Here is a 13,373-nt window from a genome sequence, read left to right as displayed (position 1 = left end):
CCGTCTCAAGCCGGCCACCGGCGTTACCCTCTGATAACCCCACTTAACAACTGAGTACTACTCATGATGCAACACTGCTCCAAATCACAACCATCGCTCGACCCATATGAGCTAGAAAATAACCATGCACCACCGGATTCCCGATCCGAGTCCAACTCTAACCATTCCGCTGACAGAAAGACACATTCTTCAGAGCAACTCCCATGAGTCCTCCTCTTGCAGTCACATACCCATGCTGAACTAGCTCTAGCACCCTCAGGTTGGAAAAACCCGTTACACTGATGACATCTCCAAACATCCCCCAAGATGAACCACTACTACATACACAATTTCCTGATCAGAATCACACTGAGAGCCCAAGACTCCCTCCCTGCATCCCTTCCAAGCCTCTTGGCTCTACACCCACGGAATTCCTTCCGCGACCTCAGCAAACATCCCAAACCGGATGTGATTCCATTCCACTGCCGCAAACACGCTGCTCAATGACCATACTTGGATCACTCTAATCATAACTCTGCTCTGCCGCTTTCACTTCCGTGAACTTGCACTCCCTCTCGGAGTTACACTCCTCTCTCTTTCCTTTACCAAGGAAATCCACTAGGCCGCCTTGTCACTCCGACAAGTGCCACGGTGCTCGCCCAATGCTACACCACTCCTTCATGGCGTAACCGCTAACCATCCAACACACATGCTCTGACTCTGTTCGCAGGGACTCTCAAGCCCATGCACAATCTCAACTAATCAAGATCCCTACCCGGGGCCAGACCTTCTAATGCTATCACATCGCAACATACACAATCCATATCCTCGAACCGATCTAACAATACCTGCAGAGTCTTCAGCATGACTAGACCGCCTCACCAGGCCTTCAGCCAATCTGGACCACTCTCAGAACCTTCAGCCAATCTGGACCGCCCTCCAGTGCCTTCAGTCTTGTTGGACTGTTCTCTGAGCCTTCGGCCTGACTGGTACGCCGACCGGCCTTCAGTCTATCCAGACCGCTCAACCAGCATTCCTCGTTCCGACTTATCTCTCCGGGAAATCCTCCCATGCATACTGTTCTAGCCCTCTAGGGGTTCCGAACTCTATCTCCATCGTACAAACTCGGTCCCGGCCTAATCCCAGGCCCTCCACGATCAAATACCCTAGGTCTGCATCCCGCCCCGCATGCCCGACACTTACACATACCAGCCTACACTCTGGGCTGACAGATCACTGCTGAATCCCAAACAGCTAAGCAATTCTCACATGCTTATCGATCTTCCGGAGAATTTTCTAATTCTCCCCCACTTATAGCACTGATTATCAACCACCGGTCGCTATCACTGACCTCCCCAAACAATCCTGCACAAAACCAACACTTACACGCAGACTGATTCCCACTAGCACTAACAACCTTCACAAAAATCACATTTCCACACTGTTCATCTCGCCCAAAATAAACTCAATCTTCAGCTAACCACTCCTCAGAATGCAGATGCTACCCGTCATTCAGACCATAAGCCATTTCCTACTAATAACCCTCCTAAATGATAACCACAAAATTCCCAATACTAAACCCATAGCCATACCATAACCCTCAAAGAACAACGAATACCACACCGAGAACCACACAAAGATACTAGCACATAAACAATACTCCACAATAATCACAAGATAACTAGACATCAAGGAAGAAACATACCCGCAGCTGCATCCGACACTGCTCTGACCTCCTCTGCTGTAAGCTGAAAAGCACGACCCTGAGCCCTTGGGGGCTCAGCTCCACCCTGACCTCCACCCGTGATCCACAAGGTGGCCGGTACTGGAGCCTGCATCGGTCCTGCAGCAAGCTGTGGACAGTTGACCCTCAAGTGCCTAACCTGATGACAATGATAACAAATCCTTAAATCCCGAACCGGCGCTGACTGCCGACAATCCCTTGCATAGTGCCCCTCCTTTCCGCACTAGCGATATGCACCACCAGACCTACAAACTCCAGTGTGACTCCTCCTACACTTCCCACAAGTGTGGCTACTCAGATCTCCCATCCTAGAATCAATGGTCTTGGACTGTTTCGGCGCCGGCTGCGACTGCACCGGAGCCTGCCTCAGCTCACGCAACTGCAACTCAATCTCTAACTCGCGCCGTCTGGCGGCCTCCTGCAACTCCAATAAAGTCTCGCACCTCTACGTAGACACAAACTGTCTGATATCCCTCTTGAGCATGCTCAGATATCGAGACATCTGAGCTTGCTCCGAAGCGAACTCAGGGCAGAACATCGCCCTCTCTATGAACATCCTGGTGATCTCAGTCACCGACTCCGAATCCTGCTTCAGCTTAAGGAACTCCTGAGCCAATCTCTCCCTCTCAACTCGCAGAACATAACGAGTGTTGAACATCTCTCTGAACTGATCCCATGAAACCGCAGCCCTCTGCGCATCCGAATATGACCCCGTGGTCAATCTCCACCAATCCATCGCCCCGAGCCTCAACAGGTTCAGAGCACACCTCACTCTCTGATCAGCAAGGCATGAACACGTGAAGAAACACCCCTCCACGTCCGATAACCACCTCATAGCAACAATCGGGTCCTGAACTCCATCGAAGGTGGGAGCCTTCGTATTATCGAAGTCCCAATACTGAAAACCCCGACCAACTCCTCCCCCTGCCACTGCTACAGCCGTTGTAGCCGCCGCGGCAGCCGTCTCTGTGAGAGCTGCATAGCGCTCATCAAAACACTCAACCATGGCGGTCTTGATCGACCCAAACAGTTCCGGCAACTCGGCCCGGAACAACGCAGCAACCTCATCATGCAGGATCTCACGAATTCTCGCATCCAACTCGCACGTGCTCATCTGACCAATAACCTCAGGCGGTATTGACCCGCCCAGAACTCCCTCTCCTGCTCCCGATCCTGACCCGGATCCACTCCCCGCATGCCTCGGAATCTCCATCCTGAAAAACACCACAAAATCTCAGACACTTCCACTAATACGGGATCCAACTCTCTCAACCCAACCCTAGAGGTCATGGTTTCCCTGATACGCGTATGGGTCCTGTGCTTTTAGTAGTACGGGCCCATACTACCTTCCACACCTACCCATATTTGTATGAAGTACTACCACAACACCCTAGTGAAAACATACATAACAACACTCAACCCTCACTACTAGAGGAACATTGGAAATCTCTCACAAGAAAACCCTAGGCAACAGGCATCACAAATCAGGCAACATTATCATGAAATCCTGAAGATCCCTAGCCTAACACTAGCATGCTGTTCTATCAAAGCTCGAAAACAAATATCATGTATGGTATTTTGGGGTTACTTATTGGCTCCGGCTGATCGTACCTTCGCGTCCTCCTTTACTCATTTTGAAAACCATTTTAAATTCTCTTTTGAAAACTCTCCTCGATTTGATACTGGAGTCACACGAGTGTTCCTCCAATTCACTCAAACCAAGGCTCTGATACCAACTTGTAACGACCAAAAATTCCAACCAATTTAAAATTTTCAAAAACATCCCGATTCCATTAAAGTTATTACAAAAAGGTTTTCAATACAATTTATTTAAAGTATTCCCAGAATCTCATCACAACATAAACACGAGGAGCGGTACGATCACGCCTTCGCCTTGCCACGGTCTCCTGAAGAACCTGAAAAACATTAAACCACAACTGTAAGCCCGAAAGCTTAGTGAGATATCCCCAAAATACCAACCACATAAACCATACACGCATAACATGCCATAACATATCCGATCACAGAACAGCCATGCACTTCGGGTCTACTGTGTGACTGGTCCGCCGCACCGGCCAACGGTCCACCTGGTCCACCCTCCGAGTCTAGCCATATACCTCGATTTTGCAGTGTGATTGGTCCGCCCGCACCGGGCCTTCAATCCACCTGGTCCACTCTCTGAGTCTACAGTATGATTGGTCCGCCCACACCGGGCCTTCAGTCGGCCTTGTCCACTCTCCGAGCCTCGGCACGTCTGGTCCGCCCTCTTGGGGCCTACAGCCTATCCGGAACGCTCACTGGGCCTTCGGGACAATCGGTCCGCCCTGGGTATCTTGGCTTACAGCACAAAGCAGGACCCGCCTCAACCCAACTCCAATCCAACAACCATGTGCACATAAACATACAATCATACAACAATTCACAGTCAACAAACCGATCAAACAGATCACATAACATATCATCATCCTAACCAGAATACCGACCTAACCGGTCACTAGCGTAGCATCACCCTACATCTCAGGATACCGATCTCAACCAGGTCTCTAACATATACCATCCTAGCTACCAGGATGCAAACATATCAAAGCAATAACATACAACAAATACCCGAATCTCAATCCAATAAAGGGCCGGCCTTGGTGCCTTAGACCCTGTTGATATAGTGAGGATAACTCACCTCGAAACTGCCGACTAAACAGATAACCCAAGCTGCTCCGATCACTGATACGATCTCCACCATTGGACAACCACCAAGGCACTAAACTCAAAACAATATCCAACAATTACCAAAATGCCCCTGGAAATCACTGGTCAACCCTTGGTCAAAGTCAACCCCTGACTGACTCTACTTTTCGAGTCAACCCGATGACTCGCCGAGTCCCCATGCTCAGAATTCCCCAATGGGTGACTCAACTCGCCGAGTCACCCCGAGACTCGCCGAGTTCCACAACTCTGAGTCCACTCACACATAACTCACCAAGTCATCCCTTGACTCACCGATTCACAACTCAACTAGGAAAGATTGGGACTCTTCGACAAGACTCGCCGAGTCCAAGAACAGACTCGTCGAGTCTAAGGCTATCTTCAACCTACTCACCGAGTTGTTCTTCCAACTCGTCGAGTTCCAGGCCATCTTCAAGCAACTCGCCGAGTACCACCGGGTCTGAATCCATATAGAGGCTTTCTAAGCCATGCAGATGATCCAAACCATAGATCTACCCTCCCTAAGGCCATCCATCACATAAAGTGGCAAACTTTACGTGAATCCAAGGATATCTAGGCATTTTCACTCTAGGGTTTAGGCTTGGGACAAGATAGCTCCATCAATCACTCACAAACAGGGACTTTTATGCATTCTAGCCCTTCTCCATTCCAGATCTAAGGTAGAAACCTCAGATCTAACCTCTAAACTCCAATACACCAAAAGATATGATCTCTAACACCCCCAAAAATGATGAATCTAGACAATAGCAGCTCAAACAATGAAATAATACCTCAAAAGGAAGCTCCAAGATAAGATTAATCCGGATCCTTGCAAAGCCCTTTGATCCAAGTCTCCTCCCCTTCAAGATTTCTTCAACAATCACCTCTCCAAGCTCCAAATGCACTCTAATACCTCACAATCACGTCTTAGAGCTTTCTGGACTTCTACAGAGGGTAAAGAGGCTGGGGAGAGGGTATAGTGTTCTTTATATAGGGCTCATCCTCCGGATTTAGGGTTTCCTCCACTCAGCGCCTACTCGCCGAGTCCATCCGCTGACTCGCCGAGTCGGCCACTTAACACGCGACCAAGTCGCGACCCTACTCGTCGAGTCGCTCTTTCCCATTTTACTCTTTTAGCCCTTCAACTTTACTCTTGCTATTCCGGGATGTTACATAGACTCGCGAGGGCCCATGCCAAAGAACAATCCGGCAACAAATAAAGCTTTGATTGAAGAATTCGCTAAGCATTCAAGAGGGAATTCAAGTAAAGATGGAGGTCAAGATACTATCAGCGCAATAATTGCAAAGCTCGATGCAATGGAAGAAAAGATCATAAAAATGGGTGGATCAATTCATGATAGATGTGGAGCTTGTGGGGGACCCCATTCTACTAAGGATTATGAGGTGGATTACAAGAGAGAATGAGATGTGAAAGAATTTCAAGAACTTAAGCATGATCTCTACCAAATTGAGCAAGTCCATTTAGAGAAAATATCTACTCTCGAGTCGATGCTATTCAGATTCATGGAAGCTAGCGAAAAAAGACATGATGCAACTGATGCAACACTTAGAGTTCAACAGGCATCTATTTTGAGCATTCACACACAGGTTGGGCAATTAACAAAACTATTACAAGAAAAGCTATCGGATTTACTTTCAAGAAAAGTCGAGTCAATCCCTATGGATCAAGTCATGGTCGTTGATATAGAAGAAGACGATGAATTGGAGCATATAAAGGACCTTGAAGAGGAGTCTAATCAGTCACTCAAAGTAAAAAAGAAAGAAGAATAAGAGTATCGTGAACCTTCCCAATCGCCACGACGTGGAGACAATAGTGCCACATTGTGGGCAATAAAAGAAGATTATGATTTTTCTGTTGTTGAGCCGTATCGACCACCTCTTCCTTTCCCATCCTGTGCCAATGCAAATTTGGTAAAACAAGAAAACACGAAGTTCCTTAAGCATGATGAATTTGAACGTGTGAAGGAAGAAGTGTGGGAGGAACGGGAAGAGCCTTAACCCGAAGAGCAATTGGAAAAAGAAGTGAATTATTCGAAACCTCTAGTTTAAACACCTATGATTTTTGAGGTATTTGCTTTTACAAGACCACCAAATCAAGTCACAGAGGCGATTGAATAAAAAGAAGTAGAGAGTGATGAGTCTCATTTTAACAAGAAAAACCAGGAAAGAGACAAGACAAAAGCTAAAGACAGAAGAATGATGAAAGAACCCAAGCGGAAACATAAAGAAGATGTCAACCCAACAATGCAAAAAGGTTCAATAAAGGCATTCAACAGACGAGTTGCCTACAAACAAACAAGGCTCAGGATGATGGAGAATGGGGAGGTAACACTTCCACCCAACGCAACGTAGAGTGGGAAGGAGTCCGGCTCACGACTCCTCAAAAAGAAGCGCTTCTCGGGAGGCAACCCGATGTTTATGAGTTTGCATTTTTGTTTCCTTTTGATTTGTTTTAGTTTTTAATTTTTAATTTTTAATTTTTTAGTTTTTTTAGTTTAACCGAATGATGATGTGTTTCTCTAGTTCTTGATCTTATTTTCTAGCGTTAAACGAAAGTGAAGCAGTGAAGGAGCTTAATTTGAAGAAGTCGTGCGATTTTTGAAGATCATAATTGAAGAACAAGTTTTTGAATAAGTGTGGGGTTCCCACATAATGAAGAGAAAAGCATTTTGAAGCATATTTACTGAAAAGAAGACAACACGACGTGGACATCATCAACACGTCGTGGCAGTGGTTCAACACATTTTTTTCATGATGGTTCTTTAATTTCATTCGATCCGACACATTTGCATTCACAAGAAGCTTTCCAGGTATTATATTTAGAGTCCGAGTGAGGGTATTATTGACAAAAGAAGGTTCTTTATAGAGAAGGATTAGAAAACGACAAGAGAAGCAAGATTTGAGCAATTTTTTGGGTGTTTGTTTGCGTCAATAAGTGAGGAGTCACGCCTAACAACTTCATACATTTGTTGATGCCACATATATTCCAAAAATTAACTCATTCTGGCACCGATTATTGCAATTTCAATACCAACACATCGTGGTAATCCCCACCACGTCGTGTTGTTGCAGTCAGAATACCAGAAAAATAATATGTTTGAGCCACCACGGGGTAGTGCTTTTCGAGTCAGTTTTTCGAGTCTGATCTTGTACTTTCAGTAGTCTAAGTGTTCAAGAGTGGCGTTTCCAATTCTATATTGAATTCCATGGTATGGATGAGTTGTTCCCACACCATCAAATTTTATTTTTACGCCATGCTGAAGTAATGTTCCGGCTGCCACGACATTGTTGACACTTTCCTATGTCGTGGGGGAGTTTTTCATCACATCAGGAGGCTGCCATTCTACTTTCACTTTAGAGCAAGCTAGAGATCCTACACACGATTCGAGATGCATCTTCTATCCCAGGGGAGTCTGTTCCTTTTTCTCCCTCTTTTTTATTATATGTTTCGCATAGCATACAATGAGGGCATTGTATGTAATAAGTGTGGGGTAGGGGGTCGAAAAAGTAAATTTAAAATTTTTAATAGGTTTGAAATAATAATCTAAAAATTTATCTAGTAATAGTTTGAACTTAAGTTGCTAGTGTTATATGGGATGATCCGATGAGAGCTCAAATGTTTAACCAAGCCAATACATGTTATAGTATATTTGTGGCTTCCTAAGTCTAAGTGAAAAGCCATGAGTTATGAAAAGGTAGTCTGGTAGTTTTTATGGCATAATATGTTTTGTAGCCTAAACCTGAAATCTATCCAGGAAAGCTTATGTAGTCTTTGCACATAGACTAATACCTTTAACCAATAAAGGTTGAAGTTAAACACCATTGCTTAAGCATGTAGGATTTGAGTGAAAAAGAAAAAAAAAAGTGAGATATAAATTAAAAAAAAAAAGAGAGAAATTACCAAAAAGTTGAAAAAAAATTGGAGCTATCAAAATATGAAGATCAAAAGATCAAAAATTCTGAAGAATCAAAAAGTTGAAGATACCAAAAATCAAACAAAAAGGTGGTGAATTCAGAGAAATCAAAGATCAAATATCAAAGAAATGAAGAATTCCTAAGAGCTCCATTGTGGTATCTAAAGTTGTAATTTTTCTAGATTATGTATGCTTGGGTAGCTTAACCAAAAATACCGTGAAGTTAAGAAAGATTTACAAGGATTAATTCAGAGGGTTGCAGAAATGAGTGTCATATAAGCTAAGGGGTGAAGGTGCATAAGGATTGTGAGTAGCTAGGATTGTGGAAGTTTTTAGGAACCTTAGACACAAATATGCGCATTGAGGTCTTGGTATAATGGCCGAGTTCAAAATGGATTGTCTTATGTAATATTGGTGATGAAAGTTAGACTAAAAAAATTTAGTTTTGCTTGGGGGCAAGCAAAAGATAAGTGGGGGTTATAGAACAAAAGGTACTTATTATGCTTAATATATGTTATGTAGCATAAAGACATTCCCGGGAGCAATATGGAAGCTGGAAGCAGGAAAATACGAGCTTAGACAAGAAAAATACACAAAAAGAATGTTGTTGGATAGCTTGACCCCTCGTTAGTATTTTGACCATATCTGATGACTTGTAACTCCGATTAAGGTGATTCAAAATTATCTGAAAACTAGACACAATTTCGGACGACGTTCATGTTTTGAGAAAAGTCGGATTTCCAACCAACACAACGTGGTGATCCCACCACGACGTGGTGAATGGAATCTTCGTGATTCTTGAAGTTGGCTTGGGGAATACAGGATAAACACGAGGACCACGACGTGGTGCCTTTACCATGTCGTGGTGGCGCGATATTTTGTTAACTACATATATCTTGGACATTAGGTCAATTCTAGAGGAGAGAGGGTTGAAGCCTGCGACTATTAAAGAAAAAATACCCTTCCAAGACCCCTTTGAGGGTAGAATTCAACTAGAGATCAAAGGATAAAGAGATTGGAGCAAGGATTCGCATCTACACATTCGGTTTGCCTAGTTTAATCATGATTAGTCTACTTTCCATTATGTTTATGTGTTTTCCAGCTGTGATTATGGGATAAAAACCATTGCTTTCGTTTAGTTAGATGAAACCCTAATAACTATGGTTTAGTTTATTAGTTTATGGATTTATAAAAGTTCGTTTGGAGCTTGTGTTTGATTAACTTACCTATCATGTTAAAGTGTTTTTCTTTGTTGCTTTAATTCAAGTTAAGTGTAGCTTAGTGACCATTAAATTGCATGAACTTGTTTACCTAGTGATTTAGTGACCATTAAATTGCTAGAGTTAGGATTGACCACATCTTAGTTAAGTGATAAAAGTAACAATTTAATTGTGTTAGAGAACATAATTGTGACATAATTTTGTTTAACAAATCTTACATAGCCCAATTATAATTAATAACTAATCTTGTGTTTGCTTGTGTAGGACCTTACAAAGTAGTACATGAATTGGTGAAAATATTAGTAGATTTGACCAAATTTCTAATTACATATAAATTGGTAACCAACTTTATTAACCTATAAATAAGAACTAACCATAGGAAAAGGTGGATTCGAAACTAAACGAATGTGTTTTTTAATATATTGATTACAGTCGTTTTTAGTTGAGTGCGTAAGTTTTTCTGAACTTGTAAAATCAGATAAAACCCCCCATTTTAGTTGTTTTTCTTAGTTTAGCTTTTAGTAATTATTTTATTAATTAAATACTGTTTCTTGTGATCGACACCCGACTTACCCAAGCTATACTATAATATGACTAGGTACACTGCCTATAGGTGCATAGTTGGTATAAGTTTGTTAGGTTATAAATTTAAAAGTTGATAGGTATATTTTGTGCATCGACAATGGAGGTATATGTTTATTTGTTGATATATTGTGTTAAATTGATGTTGTTCTGTGTTACCTTTTCGTTTTTCATTTTTCATCTTTCTTTGACAATGTGTGTGTGGAATGATTTTAAGCCCTAAATCTTACTCTCTATCTCTACTTTAATCCATAAACTCACTCTTGATCTTGATATTTTGTAGATAGGACAACCTACAATTTCAAGCCCTAAATTTCAACAATGGGTTTTTTTTTTCTTTTTTTCCTATGATTTTAGAAGCTGCCACTGCACATTCAAGGTAAGCAACAATTTCAAGCCACAAACATCACTCTTGATCTCAATTTTAAGCCTCAAACCACACTCTTTGTTCAGGAAATAGACTTCGGAAGTGGATATGGGATTTATGTTCACTAAGAAATTACAGTTTTTACATTTTTCTCTACCGGAAGCTGATCTGGGATCTTGGTTTTCCCTGGTATCATTCCCTTCTTCCAACTAACTTCAAAGTTTTTTTTTTGATTTTCCAGTCCAACTCTTTATTCTCCTAAACAATAAATGGATTTGACGATGTAAAGAAAAGGGTTTATATTTATCTATTGAAATGGGTGTTTTTGAAGTTAAAAATGATTCAAATTATCTGCTAGCTTAGAAAAAAAAATAATACCATTGATTATATATTGTAGTCTTTCGATCGTTCTTAATTTTTAGTTTGAATTCATAGAGCACAATAGAATTAGACTTTGAGTTGCTTAGTTGCCTTCACAACAACACATCATGGTATTGCATGCCATATCATTGCAACAAAACATATTTGAGCCAAACACTCTCTTCAGAGATGAGAGATCTTATGATAATGTTGAGCTATTAGCTTCACATTTAAGACCCCAACCTTGGGGGTTAAAGACAATTAGTTTTTCTAATGATGGTGTTGTGTATATATGCTGGATTCATGAAGGGGACTCTGAGAGAAAAGGTGAGGAACAAGGGAAGATTTGAAATTGCAGTTTGAGCAACACTTACAAGAACAAAAACAATAAGACAAAAAAAGGGCCAATCTATAATAATTACAATAATAAATCTGGAACCACTTAATTTGTTTTGGGACTTTTTACATCTGTGTTTGATTTTTTTTTTTTTTTTGCAGGTTTGTTCGATTTTTTTGTTCACTTTATAAGCTATTTCAAGTTTTATGTTGTTATCTACTTAAATGATTCTTTATTTTTAGTTTATGTGTTTGTTTAATTGTGTCTTTGTGTGTTTTACAATCGAGTTTCTGGCTTGGATGTGGAGGGAAACAAAATTTCATCAGGTATTATGGGACACTTTTAGAATGAAGGTGTTAGTCAATGTTGACCGGGTATTTTAGGAGAATCAAAAGGCACGTTGAGTTGTTGAAGAACGTTGTTGTGTTTTCTGATTTTCTGTTATTTTTTAGCCTATTTAAGTATCTTAGTTTAGCTTCATTTTGAATGCAATCTCTATAACAGCTTTCAGTCACTTTAATAAAGCATTAAGCATTCGGCTGCTTTTCATTCCTCTTTTACCCCTGTTACTAAATTAGCCCTGCCCACCAACAAGTGGTATCAGAGCTTAAAGGTTCTGATCGTTTGTATGCCCAAGATTATCAGATACGACACCATGACAGTAGCTTCAACATCCAATCCACCCAAAGACAACCCATACCCCCTTGAATGCTAGATGCTAACCTCATCAAATTACAATACATGGTCGATAAATATGGAAGCTATTATGGATGCCCATGGTTTGTGGGATGCCATTGAGCCACCAACCGGTGAGGTTGTGGATGAGACAAGGAGTAAGCAAGCTCGAGCTTTCATCTTCCAGTCGATCCCAGAAGAGATGCTTGCACAGGCAGCGAAGAAGAAGACAGCCAAGGAGGTTTGGGACTCTCTAAAGTCACGGTATGTGGGTGCAGAGAGGGTCCAAAAGGCAAGGTTACGGGTACTGAAAAGCGAATTCGAGGCACTCCAGATGAAGGAAACGGAGACCATAGATGAATATGCAGGGAAGCTATCTGCTATGATTTCAAAGTTTGGAAGTGCAGGGGCAATTCTGGAAGTTGAAGAATTGGTAAGGAAGCTATTCGATACTGTCCCGGAAAAGTTTATAAATCTTGTGGCATCAATTGAGAAAAGCTCTGATATGGAGTCTATGCCATTTGAGGAGGCAATTAGGCACTTAAAGGCTTATGAAGACCGACTCCGGCTCCGGAAGGCAAACTCAGGTGGTGATAATGCCATGTTACTTGCAAAATCGGAGGGCTCCACAAGTAATCGAAGTCCAAGCAAGACCGAGGGGTCGGGGGAGAGGTACAAGTAGTGACAGAGGTGGAAGAAGTGGTTCACGGGGTCGGGGGTCGACTCGTGGAAGAGGAGAACGTTCTAGTGGTAGTTCACGACAGGAAGCAAATAACTCCAACTGGAAGCCACGAGAGAAAAGCCATATAAGGTGTTTCGAGTGCCAAGAACTCGGCCATTATGCTTCTGAATGTAAAGCCAAGAAGCAGCAAGATCAGGAGGTGAACTTAGCTGGAGATGAAGATGGACCTGCCCTGCTGCTAACTATACATGGAGAAGAAGAAACAAGTATGGTTCTTCTGAATGAGGAAAAGGTGTATTCGAACCAGTTAAAGGAAAGAGAAGATAACAACATGTGGTACCTAGACAATGGGGCTAGTAACCACATGACTGTTTTTAAAGATTTATTTGCAGAATTAGATGAAAAAGTGATTGGACAAGTAAGATTTGGAGACGGTTCTAAGGTTCCTATCAAAGGGAAAGGCACTCTACTGTTTGATTGCAAGACTGGTGATCAGTTCGTCATTCTAGATGTGTACTATATCCCAGCCTTGCGCAGCAATATAATTAGTTTGGGATAGATGACGGAGGAGGGATACGATATTGGAATGAAGAATGAATTTCTAAGGATGTATGATGAAGCTGGCTGCTTAATAATGAAGGTACAAAGGTCAAAAAATAGACTTTATAAGAAAAAACTCAAACCTGGGAAACCCACATGCTTAGCTATAAGTATAAGTGATGACTCATGGTTGTGGCATGCACGTATGGGCCACACAAATTTTAAGATGCTGGAAGAAATGACACGGAA

Source organism: Lactuca saligna, chromosome 5 (genome assembly GCF_052625555.1).
Source record: "Lactuca saligna cultivar CGN05327 chromosome 5, ASM5262555v1, whole genome shotgun sequence".
NCBI classification, from domain to species: domain Eukaryota; kingdom Viridiplantae; phylum Streptophyta; class Magnoliopsida; order Asterales; family Asteraceae; genus Lactuca; species Lactuca saligna.
The sequence above is the reverse complement of the archived record's forward strand: the minus strand, read 5'-3'. Positions refer to the sequence as shown.